At 43.5% G+C, this 10,169-nt stretch overlaps 1 protein-coding gene across 2 annotated transcripts in view; it reads left to right on the top strand.

Moving 5' to 3' along the window:
* The first annotated feature begins 5,304 nt into the window (after window positions 1–5,304).
* htr2cl1 (5-hydroxytryptamine (serotonin) receptor 2C, G protein-coupled-like 1) overlaps window positions 5,305–10,169 on the top strand; it is a 118,577-nt gene continuing 113,712 nt past the window's right edge. For both annotated transcript variants that reach the window (XM_088348515.1, XM_088348514.1), the window contains exon 1: window positions 5,305–5,683. The gene's annotated coding sequence lies outside the window, so the exon portion shown is untranslated. The remainder of the gene's footprint in view (window positions 5,684–10,169) is intronic.

Raw genomic sequence — 10,169 nt, 5'->3', positions numbered from 1 at the left:
CTAAATTGTCACGGTTGCCATGGCGCCCAACTGGCCCCGCCCGTGTGGCGCCAGTTGCGGCTCATTGACAGATTGGCTTTCCGTCTAGTTAAGATCAGTGTTCTCACTCTTCCTTTGTCGGTCCGTCAAGGAACTTCGGTACATTTTTATATTTAATTCCCGACACTAACATCACGTGCCACTACCGTGGTCGTTTTCCCCCCACTCGCACCGGCTTGTGGATTAGGGTTTCGGTCCTGGGGCAAACAAGGTCACCCGAGTTTGGGTTGGAGTGGAAATAAACGAACGTTGCGCCGTTTTATTAATCCACTCAGCGAGGAGAGGCAGCGGTAAATACGCTCCCAACAAAATGAAAACTCTTATGGATTACAGCAGCAAGACACCCGTAATCTTTTGTTTCCATCAGCCGGTCGGAAGGACCGGCAGAAACCAATTCCGGCAATACAGTGTGAACCCTGACCTTGAGAGAAATCCTGAAAAGTCTCCTCTCGGGGGCATGATGATGTTTCCAATCTCACCGGGTCACCCGAGAGCGAGGCGTGAATCAGATTTTGCCGGGAGATTTCCTTTCTGAGCTTCCGAGATTCCGGGCTGAGTCACAACACGAGAGGCTTTTAGCGCTCGTTCTCTGCTCGTACATTCTTTGGAACGCCACACGGACGCAAGTAATGGTTTTTGAAAAGTGTCCGTGCTAACTGTTGAACTTGAGCTTTTTGAAATGCATTAGTTAGTTGACCTTTTTTTTTCAGACACTGAGCTATTTTTTCTGAAGTAGCCCCACTCAGTAGAGGTAAGATCTAATATGTCAGTCATTACGTTCGGGTTTGGACCAGGCTTCTCTCTCGCTGACTTTTGTAAAATAATCATCCATCCGTCATTGTTTTGTTTCTGTTTCTTTGTACAGGATCGGCGCAATGGATTATATCCTCCGTCAAAAAGAAAAAGAAACTAAGAACAATGACTGGTGGACCGATCCGGTTTGCCTCATATCAGGTTAATTTGTCGGGCTACCTAACGTGCATGACTCCCCATTTCCGGTAAAATAAAGGCTTGTGTGAGAACGTCACGCAATTGGGTCCTGGTCCTGTTCCTGTTCTGGTTCTGACAAAAATAATCATCCATCCGTCATTGTTTTGTTTCTGTTTCTTTGTATAGGATCCGTGCAATGGGTTCTATCCTCCGTCACAAAGAAAAAGAAACTAAGAACAATGACTGGTGGACCGATCCGGTTTGCCTCATATCAGGTTAATTTGTCGGGCTACCTAACGTGCATGACTCCCCATTTCCAGTAAAATATAGACTTGTGTGAGAACGTCCACGATTGGGTCCTGTTCCTGTTCTGGTTCTGACAAAAATGATCATCCATCCGTCATTGTTTTGTTTCTGCTTCTTTGTATAGGATCCGTGCAATGGATTCTATCCTCCATCAAAAAGAAAAAGAAACTAAGAACAATGACTGGTGGACTGATCCGGTTTGCCTCATATCAGTTTAATTTGTCGGGTTACCTAACGTGCATGATTCCCCATTTCCGGTAAAATAAAGGCTTGTGTGAGAACGTCACGCAATTGGGTCCTGTTCCTGTTCTGGTTTTGACAAAAATAATTATCCATCTGTCATTGTTTCATTTGTGTTTCTTTGTACAGAATCCCGGCAATGGATTCTATCCTCCGTCACAAAGAAAAAGAAACTAAGAACAATGACTGGTGGACCAATTTGCTTCAGGCTTGGTCCCTCATATCAGGTTAATTTGTCGGGCTTTGGCTGGGGCAGGCTTTGAAACCTGCAAGCCTGGGATTTTTTTAGGCCCGATATTACCTCTACCACTTGTCCATAATGTCATGGTTGCCATGGCGCCCAATTGGCCCCGCCCGTGTGTGTCACGGTTGCCGTGGTGCCCAATCGGCCCCGCCCGTGTGGTGCCAGCTGCGGCTCGTTGAGAGATTGACTTTCTGTTTGTATAAAGCTCAGCGCTTTCTTGCTTCAGGGTCAGCCCGTCAAACCAACTTCTGCCCCAACAAGACGCGGGTTCTGACTCGGTCCTGTTTTCCTGTGATATCTCAAGTCCGGTATTGTTCCCGTTTTTTGTTGTCCTGTTTAATTTCGGGTTCCAGTTTAGTTTCTGTCTGTTCCCCATCTGTCGGATATCAATTACCTCTACCACTTGGTCATAATGTCATGGTTGCCATGGCGCCCAATCGGCCCCGCCCGTGTGGTGCCAGCTGCGGCTTGTTGAGAGATTGACCACCTGTTTATATAAAGCTCACGGCTCTCTTGCTTCAGGCTCAGCCCGTCAAACGAACTTCTGCCCCAACAAGACGCGGGTTCTGACTCGGTCCTGTTTTCCTGTGATATCTATTGTTCCCCTTTATTGTTGTCCCGTTCAATTTCGGATTCCAGTTTAGTTTCCATCCATCACTGATCAGAGTACACTGAAAGCATCGATTAGTTCCGACCAAAAGGCGACTCACAGGACTGCGTTTAAGTCGTGACAGGGAGCAATCGGTCAACGAGTTTCAGCTGGTGTCCATGGGCGGGGCCGATTGGGCGCCCTGGCAACCGTGACAAAAAATAGCTCTTGTCCGGTCAGCCCCAAGGTAGGATGTCTCAACAGGGTGGAACAGTTTGGCAGAACATCGGCTCTAATGTCATGTGACTGTTTGTTTGGATCCCTTAACCAGTAGGGTCGTCAGGGAACCACTTCCTGTGGTGTGTCTTGGGCAAGCACAGCCTGGTGGCGCCCATGCCTTTTTCTGGACTTATTCAAATGCTCAAATCGACACAATGAATGGGATGAAAAAACAAAGTGAGTCCATGTGGCGCAACGCAGCTTCATCCCGATGGGATTGTCGACACAACTGTTATGGGATTAGGGGAAGCTCTGATCTGGAGTCATCCAATAATCCTGCTTTTATGAGCCGGGGGATGGGATGCTAGTTGTTTTAACCGCTAGCTGGCACGGTCTACGGCAGGGGTGTCAAACTCATTTGAACTCGGGGGCCACGCCATAGAACAAACATTCTGTCGGGGGCCGGGCGAGTAGATTCAAGAGAAAGAAAAAGAGATAAAGAAATAAGAGAAAGAGGGAGGGGAAAGGAGAGAGGGCGGGACAAAGAAAGAAAAAGAGAGAAAGGGAGAGGGCGTGAGGAACAAAAGATCAAAAGTCGTGAGAGGGGAGGAAAAGAAAGGGAGAGGGAGAAAGAAATCCAAAGAGAAATAGAAAGACAGAAGGAGAGAAAAGAGAAAAGAAAGCACGAAGGGTATGAAGAGAGAAAGAAAAGAGAGAAAAGGAAAAAAGGAAGTTAGAGCAAAAGAAGTTAAAAGACACAGACAAAGAGACAAAGAGCAACAAAGGAAGAGAAAAAGAGAGACACAGAGAGTGAAAGAGACAGAGTGGGAGAAAAGGGGTGGAAAAGAAAGAGAGAGAGAGAGAGAGAGAGAGATAAATACAAGTACAGTGTCTTTGTGAGAGAAAGAGAGGGAGGGAAAAAGAGAGAAAGTGGGACAAAGAGAAAAGGAAGTAAGAGAGAGAGAAAATACACCAAGAGAGAGAGAGAGAGAGAGAGAGAGAGAGAGAGAGAGAGATAGAGAGACAGAGACAGAGAGAAAGAGAGAGAGACAAAAAAGAGACAGAGAAAGAGAGAGAGACAGAGAGAGGAAGAAAGAGACAGAGAGAGGAAGAGAGAGCAAGAGAGAGGAAGAGAGAGAAAGAAATCAAATGTGACTAACAATAGAGATAAAAAGAGAAATAGTGAAAGAGGGAAAAAAGAGAGAGGAAAGAAAGAAAGAAATCCAAAGAGAAATAGATAAAGAGAGAAGGAAAGAAAAGAGAAAAGAAAGCGCGAAGGGTAGGAAGAGAGAAAGAAAAGAGAGAAAAGGAAAAAAGGAAGTTAGAGCAAAAGAGGTTAAAAGACACAGAGAGAGAAAGAGACAAAGAGCAACAAAGGAAGAGAAAAACAGAGACACAGAGGGTGAAAGAGACAGAGTGGGAGAAAAGGGTGGAAAAGAAAGAGAGAGAGAGCGAGAAAGAGAGAGTAATAAATACAAGTACAGTGTCTTTGTTCTAGGCACCTTTCTGGACCCGTTTCTGTTTTGCTCCTCCGTCCCGGCCATCGACCTGTTTTTGCCCTACATTATACAAAATAATATTGCTGAAATATTAATCTATATTTGCATTTAGTTTAAATCATCACAGTTAATTGGTAATACAAAGCGGTTATCACTTCAGATTTTTCAGTTCATATATTCTTTGTGGTCCGCTGTCCCGCCACAGTTGTAATGCCTTCCCAAAGTCCAATTGCAGCAACAGAATTTCCATGGCTAATTTGTGGTTTTCATTGTCGTTATGCCGATCCAATGTGCTCTTCTGAAAGTTCGTATTGTGAAATGGTATATGCAATCCAGTTTTTTGGTCACGCTGGGTACACGCATCAAAGAACATGTAGCCTCCATTATCATCCTCCTCATAGCGTCACCAGGAATATAATTTAGTCCATTTTGGCAGAAAAGTCATTTTCTTAATAGGAGTATTCCTTTGTCTATTTTCTTTCGTCGATTCGTTGGCTTCAGCACGCGTGTTTTCCTTGCCTCCGCGATTTTTCGAAGAATTTCTCCGCCGTATTTTCGTGCCGGAATTCTTGCCGTTGTTATCACTTTCAGCATTATGTTTCGTCTTATTACCGACACTGATAAATGACCAATTTTATGTTGATTTTTACCTAATACTGTTTTTTTCGGAGGCATACTTAACCTTCGCTCGACGACAAGCACCACAACAATGACGTCATCTTGAAGCAACGAAATCTCGTTTGCTGAGATCGGCGTGCGGACGAAAACTCGAACCGCGAGACCAAAACAACAATGGCGGATCTGCCTGACAAAAAGTTTGGATTAAAATAATAATAATAATAATAAATAATAATAAATAAATAATAATAAAATGTTTGTTAAAAATAAAAAGTAATCGGGTAATAATGACAATTTGGTGTCCAAAAGGTTGCGCCCGGGGACGCACGTTGATTGGACACTATGCGTCCCCAGCAAAAAAAAACGCGTCTAGGACGCAGGGACGCGAGCAAACGAGAACACTGCTCTAAATAACACATCGCGCAACTGAAAATGTCTGAATTTCACCTAAAAATGCGCAAGAGAAAAAAAAATGATTATGATTTTGCCGTGCGCTCGCGTGCCACTGGGGAAGCCTATGCGCTCTCGACCCTATTTGATGACGTGCCGTCAGCGTTTGTGAGGTGAGCTAGGCTCTCTGCCTGCTGCCGCTTTTTGTTTTTTTTTCGCGCGTCCGGCATCCCACTGCAGTGGCACCGGAGAGTTCCCTGACGCGCACGCACGCGCACACGCAAGGTGACGTGCTCCCTTTTGCACGCTTTTTAAACTTTTCCCCGCAGCGTCTTGAGACCCATTCCGACGAGCAGACGACTGGACGGGCGTGAGGGTCTTTTGTCCCCGCCCCCCTCCCTTTTTTTTTCTTTCTTTTTTTGAAATCAGTCTTGCTGCAGGACTGCTTTGCGCACACGGAGTCGGGGGATCCAGAACCGGGTACGCCACTGGGGTGGGCACCTTGCCCTGCCTTCGATTTTGGGGGAGCAATAAGTTGCAGGAGGCGAGCGGTTGTTGTTCCGAAGGAAGCCGTGGAGGAACCGCAGGAGGACGGGGACGAGCGGGCAGGTGAGAAGCGCCTCGGCGTCCAGTTTGCCCTCGCAAACCCTGGACCGGGTTCCTACGTACTCCGTTCGCCTTTGGTTTCGTTTTAAAGCGCATTTTTTGGATGCGTGCGCAGCTACGAGTATTTGTGAAAGCCTAATGAATTAGTGATGGGTTGTTCGAGAACGAAGCGGCGCTGTGAGCGACGAGAGCGGGATAGCGATCAATTAGGGACGTGGTCTCTGGTTTTCTCTCTTCTCCTCTCTTTCTCTATCCCTCTCTCCCTCATTCTCTCTCTCTTTTTTCTTTCTTTTCTTTTTTCTTTGTTTGTCTTTTTCTCCATTTCTCTCTTTCACTGTCTTAATGTTTTGTCACTCTCTCTGCATCGCTCTCTTTCTCTCACTCACGATCTTTTGCTTTTTCTATCTCTCTTCATCCCTCTCTCTCTTTATCTGTCTTTTCTTTTTTTCTTTGTCTTTTTCTCCATTTCTCTCTTTCTCTTTCTCAATGTTTTGTCACTCTCTTTGCATCGCTCTCTTTCTTTGACTCACGATCTTTTGCTTTCTCTATCTCTCTTCGTCCCTCTCTCTCTTTATCTCTCTTTATCTCTTTCTCTCTTTAACGCTTTCTCTCTCCTAATTCACTCTCCAGTCTCTCTCTCTGTCTCTCTCTTTTTCACTCTTTCACTCTTTCTTATTTTCTCACTTTATCCCTCTCATTTTCTCTCTCACATCTCTCCATTTCTCTCTCTCTCTCTCTCTCTCTCACCATTTCACCCTCTCTCTCCCTCTCCCTCTTAATGTTCCTTTTTCTTTTTCCTCTTTCTCTAATTAACGCTATCATTTTCACTCTTTCTCCTTCTATATAATACCGTCTCTCTCTCAGTTTCTTTCTCTCTCTCTGGCTCTTTCTCTCTGAGTCCCTCTCTCACTCTCTTCATCTTTCCTTCTCTCTTTCACTCTCTATTGTTCTCTTTTTCTCGCTCTATCCCTCGAGTTTTCTCTTTATCCTCATCCCTCTCCATTTTTTCTCTCTGTCTATCTCATTCTTTCACTCTCTCTACCTCTCCTTCTTAACGTTCCTCTTTCTTTTTCCCTCTTTCTCTCTTTAACTCTCTCACTTTTGCTCTTTCTCCCTCTATATACTCCCCTCTTTCTCTCTCTCTCTCTCTTTTTCTTTCTCTCTCTTTCTCTCTCAGTCCGTTTCTCACTCACTTCGTCTTTCCTTCTCTCTTTCACTCTCTTTCTTTCTCATGTTCTCACTCTATTCCTCTCATTTTCTCTTTATCTTCGTCTCTCTCCATTTCTTATCTCGCTCTCTCTATCCTTCTCTTTCACTCTCTCCCTCCCTCTCTCTCTTAATGTTCCTCTTTCTTTTTCCCCTTTCTCTCTTTAACTCTATCACTTTTGCTATTTCTCCCTCTATATACTTCCCTCCTCTCTCTCTCTCCCTCTCTCTCTTTCTCTCTCTCTCTTTCTTTCTTCATCTTTCCTTCTCTCTTTCACTCTCTATCTTTCACTTACTTCCCTCTCTCTGTTTTTTTCTCCCACTATCTTTCTCTCTCAGTCCCTCTCTCATTCACTCTGTATCTTTCTCTCTTTTTTTTTCTACCCCACTCTTGCTCTCCTTTCCTCTCCCTCTTTTTCCTCTTTTCCTCGTTTTTTCTTTTTATCCAGCCTTTTCCTCTTTTTCTCTGTCGTTGTTTCTTTGTTGCCTGTTTCGTATCAACAATCGGAAAGTTTAAATGAAGTAAAAGTTCTTAATATATTTCCGACATTATTGAATTCGGTGTGTCGTGTTTCATTTTTATTGCTAAAACTGTCATTAAAAATACAAAAAAAATTGAAGGAGAGAGTGGGAGTCAAAAGTGTTGGCTGTTTTCCGGGAGCCGAGCCGAAACAGCCGCTTCTCTCACAAGATCCGGCATTTCCATCATGTTGATGAATGCGTGCAGCTATTTGGGAGGAAGGAGAGAGTTGAGGGCGTGGCTGCTTCCTGGATCCTATTGGGCGGGATTGTGGCATGCAAATGCCTGCAAGGGTTCTAGAATTTCTAAAAACTGGTCTATTATTTCTTTAATCAGGTGTTCCTCGTGAACAAATGGCGGCATTGCATTTCAGGCTGTGTGGAGAGAGTCATCATTTTTGAGGTTGCTTCGGGAATGTCTTCGGAATTGAAATTATTCCTCGAGTCTCATTTGAATGCACGGCCGATTGTGGCTTGTTTGTCTTTGTCTTGCGCTTCACTTTCCCGCTTGGGTGCTGCAGAAGCGTTATTGCCCCCCCAAATGACAAATAACCAATTGGCCCTTTGTTTTTCTCGCTCTCTTCTCCATTCCATACCTGTCAAGCTGTACGTTTTTGCCGTACAAAGGAGGTTTATGATGCATTTGAAGACGTGTAGGACGTACAAGGAAATCTGTATGGAAAAATGCAAATTTGTCAATGATGGGTACCGTCCGGTATACACCGACTATCAAGAAACGGCAAATCAATCGAGTCAAACGAGTTGGCCGCGGTAGCCTCTATCTCGGTATGTTTTTTTTCGTTGCAAACGAAGCGAGCGGTGTGACGCTACCGTGCGTCTGTAGCGACCCTCTTTCATGCACGACACAAGGTTTCACAGTCTCTGGGTTTATTGCCTGCATTCAGTAAACAAAATAATACAAAAATCAGGGGCATCTGTTCACGACTGCAATTATCTTCTTGCGCTTACAAATTCACTTAAACTACGGCAAGCAGACAACATGCGAGCACATTAATAGTGAAACTTCCACAATAACAATGAACATAACTTTCCCACGTACCTGCATTCAGTAAACAAAACAATACAAAAATCAGGGGCATCTGTTCACGACTGCAATTATCTAAAATATGAAAGATACAAAAAACGGGTCATCACTCAACAGGCCGCACCTCGTGGCGTGCCTGCATCAAAACACGTTGCATCATCGTTTCAAGCTGTATTGCTTTACTTCTTATTTAGTGCTTTTTTAAATATACATCATTTAGCACAACTTATAGATCTTTATATACAAAAATAATTTGCGAAAGCAGCTCATATGTCTAGCAAAATATGCATTTTTTATCCAACTGATATTGGGCACATCTTACCTTCAGCGCTTACAAATTCACTTAAGCTACGGCAAGCGCTGAAGCCCATAAAGTGCCAAACGAAAAAGAGTCGCAGACTTAACAATTGAATGAGGTACCGGAATATTAACAGTAATACAACAAAAACACAGATTTTGTGAGAATTCAAAAAAACATTCAAAACAATCAAATTTCAACTCTGTTACACGTCTGTCGCCTGGGGTTTTCCCATCATGCATCATTCCGTGGTAGTTAAGTAGTGAAAGGAAGTCCGTCTCTTTTTAGAGAACCGGCTTTTTTGGCTCAACTCATTACAGAGAGCAGGCTCTCAAACGGCTCACTTGCTTTGATGCTATATCATACCCGGCAACCTGTACGTTTTTGCCGTACAAAGTAGGTTTATGATGTATTTTAAGACGTGTAGGACGTACAAGGAAATCTGTACGGAAAAATGCAAATTTGTCAATGATGGCTACCATACACCGACTATCACCAAACGGCAAATCAATCGAGTGAAACGAGTTGGCCGTGGTAGCCTCTATCTCGGTATGTTTTTTTCCGTTGCAAACGAAGCGAGCGGTTGGATGCTACTGTACGCATGCGTCTGCCGTTTGGGGATTTCCCATCATGCATCATTCCGTGGTAGTTGTGTAGTGAAAGGAAGTCCGTCTCTTTTCAGAGAACCGGATTTTTCGGCTCAACTCATTAAAGAGAGCCGTCTCTCCAACGGCTCACTTGCTTTGATGCATTATACTACGAATGATGATGTTGTATAAAGAAGTTACGAAAAAAGGAAGTATAAAAGGAGAAAATGAAAAAAGACAGGTTTGTGGTTATCCCATTAATCAGTATATTACCAACGATAATTTCATGCAGAAAATGAATTCATGATTTGAATAAGAAAATTCTACTTAATTCTATTTTCATGTATTTTTTCCTTCAACAGTGAACGTCCAAGCGACTTCATTTTTGAACTTTTTTATAATAGACCTCATTCATGTCGAGCAACTCGCTATCACACAACAAAATGTTAATGAACAATATATATGATATAACGAAACGCATGTAGAATATAACATGTTAAACGACATCAATAAACACGTTTGAAAAAAAGATTTTTTTGTATTTTGTAAGGGAAAATACGACAGTTTGTAAGGGCATGGAGCCCTCGAGCTTGACAGGTATGCAATTCCATCACCTTTTCGGGGTGTTCGAAACCCTTAAAAAAGCTTAAATTCTAGTGCTTTGTTTTCAAGGATTTAAAAGTGCTTGATTTTTGCGCTCGTCCATACTTGAAATTGTTGCCGTGTTTATCAGCAAGCTTAAAAATGACGCCAACAATGCCCTCTGGTGACTTCGCCTTTCGATTCAATTTCTTCTTCCCTCGAGAGTAACGGCAACTTGCGTTAGTTTGTACA

This window comes from Urocampus carinirostris, chromosome 11 (genome assembly GCF_059441175.1).
Source record: "Urocampus carinirostris isolate Australia breed hairy pipefish chromosome 11, RoL_Ucar_1.0, whole genome shotgun sequence".
NCBI lineage: Eukaryota > Metazoa > Chordata > Actinopteri > Syngnathiformes > Syngnathidae > Urocampus > Urocampus carinirostris.
Note: the sequence above shows the minus strand (reverse complement) of the source record. Positions and strands in the feature narration are given on the sequence as shown.